At 39.7% G+C, this 13,130-nt stretch overlaps 1 protein-coding gene across 13 annotated transcripts in view; it reads left to right on the forward strand.

Annotated features, from left to right (window-relative positions):
* The window catches only part of POU2F1 (POU class 2 homeobox 1), a 116,937-nt gene that overhangs the window by 5,514 nt on the left and 98,293 nt on the right, over positions 1–13,130 (forward strand). For 2 of the 13 annotated variants that reach the window (XM_021550164.4, XM_021550165.4), the window contains exon 1: positions 1–13,130. This exon is cut by the window's right edge and continues 41,099 nt beyond it. The exons of the other annotated variants lie outside the window; for them this stretch is intronic. The gene's annotated coding sequence lies outside the window, so the exon portion shown is untranslated. 13 annotated transcript variants of the gene reach the window in all.

Raw genomic sequence — 13,130 nt, forward strand, 5'->3', positions numbered from 1 at the left:
TGCGGGGTGCCCCGGCGGAGCCCCCCCGAGCCTTTCTCCGGCGGGAGAGGGACCCCCCGAGGGCTGGGTTTGCCCCCCGCCCCCGAGCGCCGGATCTGCCCCGGCGGCGTTTGCCCCGCTCCCCCTTCGCCCCAGGGCACGGCGGTGCCGGTCCCGTCCCTCTCCCCCGCGCTCTCGCTCTCTTCCCTCTCTCTCCTTCTCATTTGAATAATGTCTAATTCGGGGAGGTTTATATTATTGAAATGGCCGCCCGGCTTTCCCCGCCTCTCATGTTTAGTAATTCAGACCTTTAATAACAGCCACTCAGAGCCCAACGCCGTGTTTATATTTTACATTCGCCCCATGTGCTTTTGTGGTTCAATATGATTCTTCTTTCTCGCTCTCTCGCTTTTTTTTTTAAATTTTCTTGGCAAACCCACAGGGCCCCGAGATCAAACCCAGGCTGTGTGATGAGAGGAGGGGGAGAGCCAGGCCCCGGCTCCTCTGGCAAGCGCCTAGGCCTCACTCTGCTGCTTGATTTATTTACTAATAACCAAAATGACCCCCCCATCTCCACTCCACCCCTGCCAGCAAAAACAAAACCCTCCTGGGGCTTAAGCAGCATCAGATCTGCTCATAGATTCTCAAACACTCATGTCTTTTAAATAAGGAGCTTATTTTTAATTTATAGCAACTCAAGACTGTAAAGCTGTTCCTTTCATATCTGCTTTTCAGAGGCTTGGGCATTTTTGGTCCCTTTGTCCTTGATTCTTTTCCTTAAAGGAGAGTTGCTTCTAATTTACGTTTCCTGGCACTGAGAGGGCTATAGAAGACATACTCAAAATCTAAACAGCTTTCCTCCTCCCTCTGAACACAAACAGAATTGAATACATTGAAGATAATCTTATTCACCTTCTTTTTGCTTAATGTGGATGAGGTCTAACAGTGCACTGTGTCAGATGCTTTTGTCACTGCTTGTATCTTTGACTGTTCTGGGTTGAGGTTTTTTTTTTTTTCCTCTCTTTCATTTAGGTTTTGCTTTCAAGACAGAAGATACCACTAGGCAGTACAGGGTATAGAAAGGAAGATAAGTTTTCTGTGATTGTGTCATAAGAACACCATGTGAAAATTGAAATTAATCCTCTTAAATTGTCTGGAGTAATTCAGTTTTAAACCAGATATTAGTCTACTTAGAAATAAAACAAATGGGCTGCTTGATTAGAGGGCGGCAGTAATTTAAAATAGAAAATATTTATGCAGGGATGGGTTTCAAATAAAACTGGGTAGGTTTTCATTAGTGACCATTGTTTTCACCCCGTGGAAAGAAAGGACCGAACAGCAGGGTACTTCAGAGTAGCAGTGCCAGATTAGCATGTAAACATCTTTGAAACACTACTAGAAAGAGTGTTCACATGCAAGTGCAGATGGTGTATGTCGTAGTTTGGTTCTAAATTTAATTTGTCACAAAATACTGCACTGCAGCTAATGAAAAGCATTTTGATTTAAAAAATAACAACTCAGATTATTTATCCTTTTTTCTTCAACCTCAGCAAAGACAGGCCTTGAATACAAGAACGAAAAAAAAAGCTGTAGAAGCTGTAATGAGACTGTTCAGGTGACTGACTGTTTCACAGACCAACAGCACAAGGCTGGCTGGACAAAAAGCAGTAATATGATTTCATGCCTTAAATAGCATATGTTTTTGCACTCGCTTCACAAGATGTGGTCAAGCCGATGATGTCATTGGCCAGAGGACAAGGTGCAGTTAATTTGATTTATTGACCTGGGGTGAGGTGTAGCACTGAAACCTTCTCATAGGGAAACCATTTATCTGAGGACAATTTCCTTTATAGCAGCAATTTAACCACTGCTGAGACTGTAGATATTTTATCCAGCATGATAAAAATGTACATTGCATCTTGCAAGCAAAATTTCTTTGTCACTGGCGTTTTAGTAATTTTTATAGAATGGAATACTAGACAGTGGCCTTGTGCAGTCTTACGGCTGAGGTGGGGTTTGTAATACTGAATTCAGGTATTTATATGCCAAAATACAGATGTATTTCTCTCAAACATGTGCCTGTTTTGCAGCTTAAAATTTTACTGGAATGTGCTGGGGATAGAAATGTGTCTTCACCAGTGAAGCCCATAGGTAACATGTTAGCATAATATGCCTTTTCCCAAACCTTGGCATCACCTTCACTTGTCAGAAGGTGCCCTGACTGCTGCGTGGGTATTACTGCTTAGTCTTGAGTGTTTGTCTGAGTGTCAGACTTCTGTGTTAGTTTGTCACAGGTAGGTGTCAGATTTTAAGCTGCTCCTTGGACCATCTTTGTGTGTGTTGGGTCAGAGAATAAAATAAACTTTTTCTTCACTATTGTCAACCTGGCTGTTGTGAGAATGGAGGGTTGTCCTACTGTTACAGTCCTTCCTAATTTTTTTCAGGAGAATATACTCTATTTTGGCTGTCTTTTCAGCTTTTAATATATTAGAGAGAGAAGGAAGTGTCCTCCTGTGAAATGTTCCATCGCCTGATTACATCTACTCAGTTATTAAGGTGATGCTGCATTTTTTGTCTTATCTTTTTTATTTCTTCTCTTTTTCAAAACTGACCAAGACTTAGCAGTCTGACAGCTGGTTGGGAAACAGGCCAAGCTATGCCAGTAGCCATGCTGCTGTGTGTGAAGCAGAATTGGGAAGGTGTGTGTCAGGATGGTTTTAAAACAGGAGAAGCTAGAGCTTCCCTCTTGCTTCCCAGAAGGAAGGTGGGGAAATCTAAGCTTCCCGTCCTGTTATTTAAGTGGGGAAAAAAAAAAATCTCAGGTTTGCTGTCACCATCAATTTCTCCAAGATTAGCCTGCAGCCGTAATTCAAGCAGTAGATGTTAATACTGGCTCCCTGATGCTGGATGTGGATGCCTTGTGAATGCTTGTCTTGGCAAGCTACAGTGGCGATGTCTGGAGGTGCCTCGTTTGATGGGATCAGTGAGGTTGCTTTCACCTTGGTCTGTCTGTTAAGCCCAAGGAAGCAGCAGCATACTCTGTGTCAGGAGTCCCTTGTGTATGAAGAAGTGCTGTTCCTACTTGGGCTTGATCATAATAATTTATTGCCCAGAAAAATGAGGTTTGGAATACCATTGTCACTGAAATAATAGTTGTCAGATTTCAAGTGGTAAATTCCACGTTTACACTCATAATACAAAAGAGTAGCATGCTTTTGCTGTTTTCTTTATATCCAGATGTGTGAGGATGCAAAGAGTTCTGGAGTAGATGTTTTGTCCATGCTGTGCAGGATATTTTTGTTGGGTTGATCTGTCATCCATTTGCTTGCTGTTAAATAGGGTGCAAGTCCCTCTTAGGCAGGTTTGTTTACTCTCCTGGTTCTCTGGCAAATTATCAGTGTTTTTTTGTAGCATGCATTGAGTTTTAATTGGCTTTCCTTAAATTTTGACTCCTGTGTAGCTCAAGATTTCAAAACAGGTTGTGGCATCATCTTCTATTCCTCTTAAACTCTTGTTGCCCTCAGGACAATAATCTTGATATTTCTATTTTATACAACTGACAATTAGGCAGCCTCTGCTCCTTGCACTTACAGCTTTATTATTTTTATCTTGAGAGAATCAGTGACAGTCCTGGCAAATGACTGTCTTTTTTGACATGCGTATTTTGAGTCTTGGTGACAAAGCTGTTGTCAAAAGAAGGTGTTGAACAAAATTAAGTATGACTTGAGCGTCCCAAACGTAATGGGCTTGGCTGTGCTTAAGCTGGAATGTGAATGAAAGACTATCTCAGGTTGCTGGATAGACTTACAGTGCTGGCTCTTCACTACTGCAGAGATTTGCTTGTGTTAACAAATCCCCCCCCCTTTTCCAAATGTGCTTCATTGTTAACACAGAGCAAGTTAAGTGTGGGAATTGTTGGGCAAAGTGTAGGAGATCAATTTAAGGGAAGATACTGGTCTTGGTTAGGGTGTATTAAATAATTGCTGGCATTTCACATGAAATGGTTTTACAATGGAAATCTGAGGGAAAAAGAATCCGTAGATGTATTTTCCTTTCTGTAGCTCTTTGCATTAAATTTCTTGAATTGTGTGAATAGGCCCCCATGCTGCTTCATGTGCACTTATTTTTCTCTATAGAAAAGGATATAATTACTTAAGATCTCAGTATTATTCCTTTCCTTAGTTTCTTATTTCAAAACTATCTAGGAAATGCCTACATTTGTTAACTGTATTATATATGTGGGCTTTATAGTGCATTAGAAAGTCTTTGCAAAAGAAGTCTTTTATGGACTGCTACTGGCTAATTGAATTCGTTTACGGTTAATAACACAGTTGAGTGATGAAGTGTTAGTTTGGTGTAGAGGATTTACTGGGTTCCAATCCTGAGTTTGTCACCAATTTTGCTTGCTTTGCTGTTCTGGGCTAAATCTGTGTAATGGGAATTTTAGAGCACATTTTCACAGGGGTGTTGCTGGGGAAAAATTAACTAATGTTTCCTAGTGTCTCTGAGGGTAAGAGGGCTTTGATTCTTCTGCTTTTACATGCAGTCATCCAGGCTGGTACCCAGGTCAAACTTTGCCGAGGATGTTTCAGTGCTGGCACTGTTGGCACACTCCTGTCAGTGATGGAGGCCTCCTGTTGTACAGGCACAGATTACTGTCAGTTCTAACTATGGTGTGATGCAGATCTGCTCCAGGGTATGCGGTTCAGTGACAGCTTAAATCAGCCCCAGCCTGTCCTCATCTCCCTGTGTGTTCCTGCCTCCTTCCCTGCACTGGTGCAGATGCTTGCTGGATTCCTTTGCTGAGCTAGTTCAGGGAATTAAATTGGCAGAAAACAAGCCTCGCCAAAAATAATGAATAGGTTTTTTGATGGTTTAGCTCTTTGAACTGGCTTACAGTGAGATTAGACAAATAGCAGTACCAATCAAGGAAGGGAACAAGAAGTACACGTATTGACACAAGTCTTCTCATACTTTGATTCTGTCAGATGGCTTTCCTGTTGGCATAAATGGGGACTCATGCTCTCAGCCATGTGATCTACCATTTACTTGGCACCTGTCCTAGGACTTAACTGGATTCCAGGATGCTCCAGGTTAACTTGTTAACCTGGTGGAAAACTAGCTCCAGATCATTTTACGTCTTTGGTTTATGAAATTGGCTCCACAAAGGCCTTTAAGTGCAAGCAAGGGGGTAGGAAGAACCATTGAGTGAAAGTGGAGGAAAGGCAAAGAAAGAAGGGAAAGGAAGCTTCCTCCTTTCAAAAGCAGCAGTATTCTGGTCGGCTTAGTTATATAGCTTTGCTTTTAGATTGATATAAACCACTGTAAAACCACAGTTGATTGAGTTGATGAGCTGCACTTGATTTAAAATAGTACTGGCTAAAGGGAAGCGTTAGGAATGTACAACTGTGGGCACTATGCTGGACCTTCTCTTTTAGCAGTAGGCTGTATATAGATTGTGGAAGCCAGAGATGGAATTGCACCTAAGTAGAACAGCAGCTTGGAAACCAATAAATGCTGAAAATTTGGTGTGGTTTGTGCTGTCAAAGGTATGATTGCATTAATGGTAGCAAGGGCAGAAACTCCAATAAAATAGTGGATGAGACTGTTAAGTAGTTCCCATTATTTTAGTGCTGCTTATAGTGAGACACGTCTCTAGAAAGAACTGTGGCTTTAAAGGATATATTGACAAAAGTACTTGGGAAATTACAGACACCATTACTTCTGCTAAATTTTGGACTGACATCCTTGTAAAGCATCCTTTAAAAAAAACCCACCAAACCCTAGCATAAGTGCTTCAGCCATTTAATATGATCACTCTGAAGCAGATTTATCTTTTCTATAAATTGTAATATTGTGACAAGAAACCTTTTGCTCATCATTCCTTTTATTTTTTTTCTTCCCAGAAATCTGATTTGGCTGTATAGAGATGAAGTAGCATATATAGCATGTTTGACACTGTATGACAGGGCATGAAGCTTTGGAAAAGGAAGATATGAACATCTGAGTTACTAAAATAGTAAATACAGTTGAATACTTAAAAATAAGTGTAGAAAAACCTGTTGAATCAGGCTGGAGGTGTAGCTTGTTTCTTTTTCCTCCTTTTCATTGAGGGCTGCTAGGAAGTCACCATCTTTTTTGCAGTGAGCTCCTTCGCTGTTTGTTCTCTTTGTCCTTTCGATGATTCAGTTTTATTTGAAAAATACCATGTGACTTAGTAATTTGTGCCTGACCATACCAGTGTGAAGTTGTGGTTTTATACTACTTGGCTGCAGCAGAGGGAGAGGAGTGTACAGTGAATACAGGTAGAAATGATTCACATTTGAATCACTCGTTTCTACATTATTAGTTAATACAGTCTACTGAATGGGAAATGAGATTCAAGTTTCTTTCAGGAATTCTGTTGGCAAAGATTCATTCCTAAGTATTCATAATTTTGTTTCTTACCTGCTGATCTTTAGTAGGTTATTGCTTTTATTTGAATTTTCAAATGTGAGTTTAAATAGATACTTGATTTTTTTCTAAGGCTGCAGAGAGATGGGTATACTGGTAAATGCTGCCTCCCCTCCCTATCAGCTCTTCTGGGAGCAGTTCCCACCCCATCCTCCAATGCATGTACACACACCTGCATGCACATATGCTTTGGAAAGGGTAACAGAAAGCTTGGGCTGGGGACAGCTTCTTCTAGCTCTGATTGGAGTAGTAGTTTAGACCTTACTGTTTGTTGGTGTTTCCTGTTCCGCTGCACCTGTTTGTAGGTATTTCTATTTGGGTACTCTTCAATCCATTTCAATTAAAATCAGCTGAGTTATTAAAGGCTGTGATCTAATTGCCTGAAGTAGCCCAGATTATTCAGATTGTAACCTATGATGCTTGGAGTTGCTTTGTCATCACACCTGAGGGTACAATTAATGTTAAACTTAATCCAACTGAAGGGTGGGCTGCTGCCCAAAAAGAAGAGGGAACATAAGCATGGTAAGTATTGGGCCATGACTCTGTGGACTGTTGTCCCTTTTGATAGAGACTCTGTAAAATTCAGTCCTGGCTTCTTGCAGAAATGTGCTGGCATTGTATGAGGAGACTGGAGGTAGGAGAGCAGAAGGAGCAGTAGCTTTCCACTTGTAGCATATATTTTTGAATGAAGGTATCTGTTGGCAGTGTTGGAAATGTGTGGCCCTTTTAAGGTATTATTGACTTTGCAATGATACTTTCCTGTTAATGAATTTATGCTGATCTGAATTACACAATTTGAATTGTTGTATTTTCAGTATCCCAAATGACGAATGCAACTTAAAGGTAATTTCCCTTAAATGGTCTTTATAACAAGAACATCTTTACCTGCTGTTCCATTTCAGTCCCATTACAGATGTTTTAGACAACTTATGGCAGCAAAGGTAGCTAAACTTGGGAGTTCAGGAGTATCTTTTGGAACAATGGAGAGCTTCTGCATATTTACTCTGAGGTTTACTAGCTTCTGACTTCAAATCAGTCACAGTGTGTCACACATCCCAGCTTGAATCTCTTCACTAACCTTAATTCAGCTTCTGGTTTCTTGCCTGGATTGCTTTGCTTTGGTTGGGATGAGCGTGCCAAGGTAAGGAAGAGAATACATCTGCCAGGCTGCACTGCTGCCCACAAACCCTGGGCAGCCACTGCCCTAGACAGACATGGCCAAGTAGCCATGATTGTAAGACAGGCTTCTAGTAAAAGTTTCATATGAGAACACATCAGGTGGAAGAATGTAAACTAGTACCCCGATTGTTTTCCTGATTGGTTTTACTCAGTTTTGTAGAAAGTGAGTCTCTAAAGTTGCAGAAATGTTTAATGTATCTGTTCACCCTTTTTCTTTTTTCATTTTGCGCAAGGAGGTGCAAAGAAGGGCTAAGCATGTTATTCTTTACCTCTGTCTCAGTCATGTGCTGGGCTGCAGCTTGGCGTTTGGGCATGTAATCAAAGGAGCTATCCCTGTGCTTGTCCTGTTTTTATAGTCTTTTATAGCTGCCTGTTGTTGGAGCAGAGTCAGGTAGATGGATCTCTGGTCAGAGCCAGGATGGTGATTTTAGTTCTCTTCCAAACAAAAAGAAAATGCCTTTCCATTTATTTCCCAGTGCACCCTAAGTTTTGTACCTGACTCCTTTCCCAAATTGTTCAGGAGCACTGAAAAAGTGTTTAAGCAAGATGATGTTCCTTGTCTGCTCTGCACATTTTCAGCTCTGGGGATCAAGTGTGAGGTTGCTCCAAGGGCTTTCCTAATAATTTTTGATTCCCTACCAGGGAGTTGGAAAACTGGCAGCTCCTTTTGCTCTCAAAGTTTGTGCATATAAGAGGATGCATGTTAAAAATTCAGTGCCTCTGTTCACTACTTCATGTAAGAAAGAGATCCACAACTGAGCAGATTCTCAATTCCTTAAAACAAGTTGAGGGTCTTGAGTATGAGAATTATCCTACAGATAGGGACTGCAGAAACCTATAGAATTTGAGTTATTTTTATTTTCAGACTATTCCTTTACTCATTACACTGGTAGATAGTGACATTGTAAAGAATATCTCCTCTCAGTTCTAAGAAATTAAAATGCTTTGTTTTATTGTTTTGTGATTCAGTTTGGTTTGGAACCCAGTTGCAATGTGGGTGCATCTTACATGGTTCAGTTCAGTGGTGCATAAGGCACTGGTTCTAAATATACTAATGTGTGAATAAAGCCCAGTGCCTCAAACTTGTTGAAATCATGTTTTAGCCATGTCTGGATAGAAAAAAAAAGTATTTCATTAATATCTTTCTCAGCAAAGTTAAAACTGAAAATGGATCCAGGCACATGTTGTAACCCATTTGAATGGTATCTAGAGTAAACATAACTAGTTCTAAACTACCAGCTAAATTTAGTGTATATAGCATTGTATTTAAGTGCTTTTACACTCAAGTTTCCTGTAATTGTGGATGATGGACTTCCAACAGTGGAAAGAATTTGCCATATGGAAGTTTGAATAAAGGAGTTATAATAGTTATTTGGCATCTTAAATCCCCTAGCCTTTCTCAACTTGATTTGCTTGGGGAGAGAGGAGGGACAGGTGGTGTTTCTTTGTGTTGTGGTGTTTCTAGTTAGGTTTGCAAGTGGTTTGGACATCTCTAAAGATCCTAGCAGGACATTTTTACTCGCTGCTTCTGTTATAATAGTGATACATAAATAATACAAGAAAAATACAATGTGCAGGGGTGGGCCAGCATCTACATCTTTGCATTCCCCTATCTAGTATTAACATAAAAGTTAGACTTAACATGACTGTTGGGGAAGACCTAATTTAACAAGTTCACTTCAAAGTCATATAAAAAGCTTTGTAAAGTCTTGAGATAATTCATAATTTTCTGTGTGCACTCAGAGAAGACGCGTTAGTTGCTTAAGGGATCAATTAATCTGTCAATCTTTCAAACAGCAAAATCAGCTGCAGACATGGTGGGTTTTTTTTTATTACTTATTAAGCAGTGATTTCATACTGTGTAAGAGCTGGAAATGCAGTGTGTACTAAACAGGAAGGGAATGTCATTGCCATTTGTCCCGTGTATGTATCACAGATAGGTTTGTGAATTGTATAATATGGACACTTAAATTTATACTCAGTTGCAGAGAAGAGGATTCTGCATTTGTGATGTACCTTGCTTGAGGTTTTATCTTAGTTTTCTGCATTTGTGGCAGTTGTTTTAACTGAATTTGGTGTATTGAGATATATGGTTGGAATCACAGTTGTATTCACCAAAGGCAGCATCTGTTCCTGAGACTTTAAAAACCTATGAAAGACTGTTGATTTCCTTGCATTTCTGTGGGAGGGAGTACATTGGCACGCTCCATGATTTCCTTAGAATGTGTTGTCAACTCTAATAATTTCCCAAGTACACTTCATACTGTGGTGAAAACCCTAAACTTGGGATTTCTGTGGAGTCATCATTCAAGCACTAGTCACCATTCTTTGTTGTGTGAAGTAATATTAAGAGAACACTGAAGACAGAGGCATATGGGATACAGTTGTCTACTAATCCTCAGTATCTGAAGCTCCTGATTTTATTGTTTGTAGTCTCTTTGTCCAGTGCTCATTTGTTGAGACAGTCTTTACAAAGAGGCTGGAGAGGGCAGGTTACTGCAGTACTTCTGGCCTTTTTTTTTTTGGTGTGAGAGAAAGTGTCCTATAAAGGCACCAAGCCAATGTGGAAATGTGCCGTTAATTGATAAGTAGGGCAGTTTTGTTTTCTTAGAAGCTGAGAAAACCCCATCAGTGTGTACTGGAACTGTTTAGACATATGGGCTAATTACATGTCGTTATGTGTAAGTGTTCTTTGGTCCAGCAATAATTTATAGATCGCTCTTTAAGAACCATTGACTAAATAAGTATACTTTACTATATAGCATGGTCAGTTTGTTAAAATTTGTTTTGAAACAGGTTCTTTGGGGGTAATCAACCATAAGGTTGAACTGTGAAACACTATTACTGACCTGCAGCTCTTGACTTTTGTATTCAGCAAGTTAATTTGAAGAAGTTAATTTTCAGATGTGCTTTCGTTCACGTGCCTATTTAATACTGATTTATTCCCACAGATATTTCAGCTTGCAACATCAAATGAGGCACTTGCACATTTTATATCTAAATGCTACTCACAAACATAATTGTGACCTGCGAAATTGGCAAGTGCTTCTTTTTAGTTTTTGGAGCTTTTATATTTGTGCATGAGGAGGAGCTGGAAATAGCAGATCTGCCTCATGTGAAATAGGACTGTTCAGAGGAAGGGGGTTGAGGCTTTTTATTTACAAGGAAGCTGTTGTGGGAGCCCTGCAGATTTGAAGCTCTGTGTTTAGTCAGTGCGTGAAAAACCGTGACTGGGGTTTGAAGGCACTGCTGGTGCTGTTCTTAAACAAAGGGAACCATGGGCTCCAAAGGTGGAATATGTTCTTTATCAGTTAGTTCTGCTGTTGTGTGACAGTTCCAGTTTGACCATCTCTGTCTTGTTGAAATAAGAAATGGAAAATGTTGTTTACTGGACGATTTTTGATTCTTTTTTCCCTCTGTTTCATGTCTAAACTGAGTTTTGTTGTATATGACTGCAGTCATATGCATAGGAGAGGAAAACACAAGAACAACTACTGTTCTGGAAAAATTGAGGAACACTGGAAGAAAACAATAGTTTTTTCAATTAGATTCTTTTTATCATATATATCAGACCTCTTTATGTGTGCTACCAGGTTAAAAAAGTCTCACACCAGGTGAACAAAACAAGAGGTATAGAAGGAGCTGTTCCATTGCAGTAATATCTTATTTCCTGTGTTGTTGACTGGATTTTTGTTCAAATAAGAACATTTATTTTTGTGGCAGCACGGGTACTCCTTGATTCTGCAGTGAAGGCAGTATTCTGTGCTTGATACTAGCTAGTTGCCATGGCAACAATTATGATGTCATGAATTCAGTACAGTGACTTCACTGCAGTGTATTTTATCTCTATTCTCAGTTTCTTCAGATCTTTCTAGCAAACCAAAAAGCACCTACATGTCATAGTGTGACTTGTTCATAACGTGATTTAGCCCAGAAAGTTTGCTGATGGGCAGGAAGAGGAGAATACATTTTTAAATCACTCAAATGTGGTTTTCATCTGAGAGCAATGTATTTTAAAAACTGAAAACGTGAGAGTAGCAGTTTCCTGTTATGTCTCTTCTACCAGAATTACTTGTTCAATCCTGGCTTGCCTTTCTTATTCCTGTATTCTATAGAAACAGGTGAAGTGTTTTCTTAGTTTCTTTCACGGGTTTGTTGACCAGCAAATTGTAGCTGGGAACTTCCTGCCCATCAGCTTTTGGAAATGGTCAGCTGCTTTCAGCCTTCTGAGCACTTCCATTTATCACCAGGCTGTGTTACCTCCATTTCACAGGTAGCAGAGCTAGCTGTTGAGTGCATACTCTGTCCTCTACTGCTTTCTGATAGTCAAAGAGAAGTATTTAGCATTTTTAACTATTTCTGAAAATGATACCATTTCCAAATTTAGCCCCAGTAAAAACACTGAGTTTGACTAGCCTGCATTTCTTTTGTTGATTTAACTGTGTGTCTGTTTAGAGCTGGCTTATTGGCTTAACTCAAAGTTGCCTGAGACTTCTGGGCCATCTGACTTCACATTATCAGTGAATAATGCAGAGTGTGTTAAAATGGTATGCCAGGTATTTTTTGTACTGGGTTTTTTTTCCCTTGGTATGTAAAAAGTTCTTCACCTTTGGCTTAGTTTGACAAAGATAGTTTCTTCAAATAGATGAAGCCTCACTATGTTGTAAGTGTCCTGGAAAGCCTTTCTAGTAACAGGAGAAAATGTAGGATGTGCTAATTTCTTCCCATGGCTTCTTGCTGTAGCGCTAATTCACATTAAATGATATTGAGCACAAAGCTGTTAAGCCAAGGTTAGAATTCAATGGCCTCTTCACATTTTTCTTCCTCTGAAGAAATATGAAGTTTTGAAAAGCACCCAGTAAGAAGGATACTTCCACATGGATGGTGCGTAAAGAAAAAGCACCCAGTAGGAAGGATACTTCCACTGGGAGGGTGTCATGGACAGCATATAAGGAAGATGAAAAACACACAGAGAAAAACAAAATTGCAGTTGTTTTTCTGCAGAAGAAAAATAGTACCCTGTATAACCTGTCATTTGTGATAAACATATCATGGGAATTGAGTTGTGACATGTTGCAACTGCAGTTAAGAATATGTGATTGAGATGTTTTTGTTAACGAGCTACTGACAGAACAAACTACAAAGTAGTGTCACAGGTACTGTTGTTCTCATGACCTAAATGCAGAGGTCGTGTACTTGAAAATTTGCTGGTTTTTGTTGCTAGTAGCTGTTCTTAGTAGCTTTTCTTTAATGAGCATAAATGTGCTGGTGATGGGGTAACTCTTGTTAAATTCTCTAAATACACTGTCAAAATTATTATCTTGTTATAATGTCTGTGCACATGGAGGGGTTTACTTACTTAAAAAATGCACCATGAATTGATTTGTTGAAGTTTTTTGTCTTTAGACTCCTTAGTCTAACCCTTTGTCATTTAGGTATTGGAGTTTTCTTCACTTGTTTTCTTCCATTAATTTCTTTTCTAAACATGTATGTTTTCAAGATGTGGTTGGACATAGAAC

This window comes from Lonchura striata, chromosome 1 (genome assembly GCF_050655825.1).
Source record: "Lonchura striata isolate lonStrDom1 chromosome 1, ASM5065582v1, whole genome shotgun sequence".
Taxonomy (NCBI): Eukaryota; Metazoa; Chordata; class Aves; order Passeriformes; family Estrildidae; genus Lonchura; species Lonchura striata.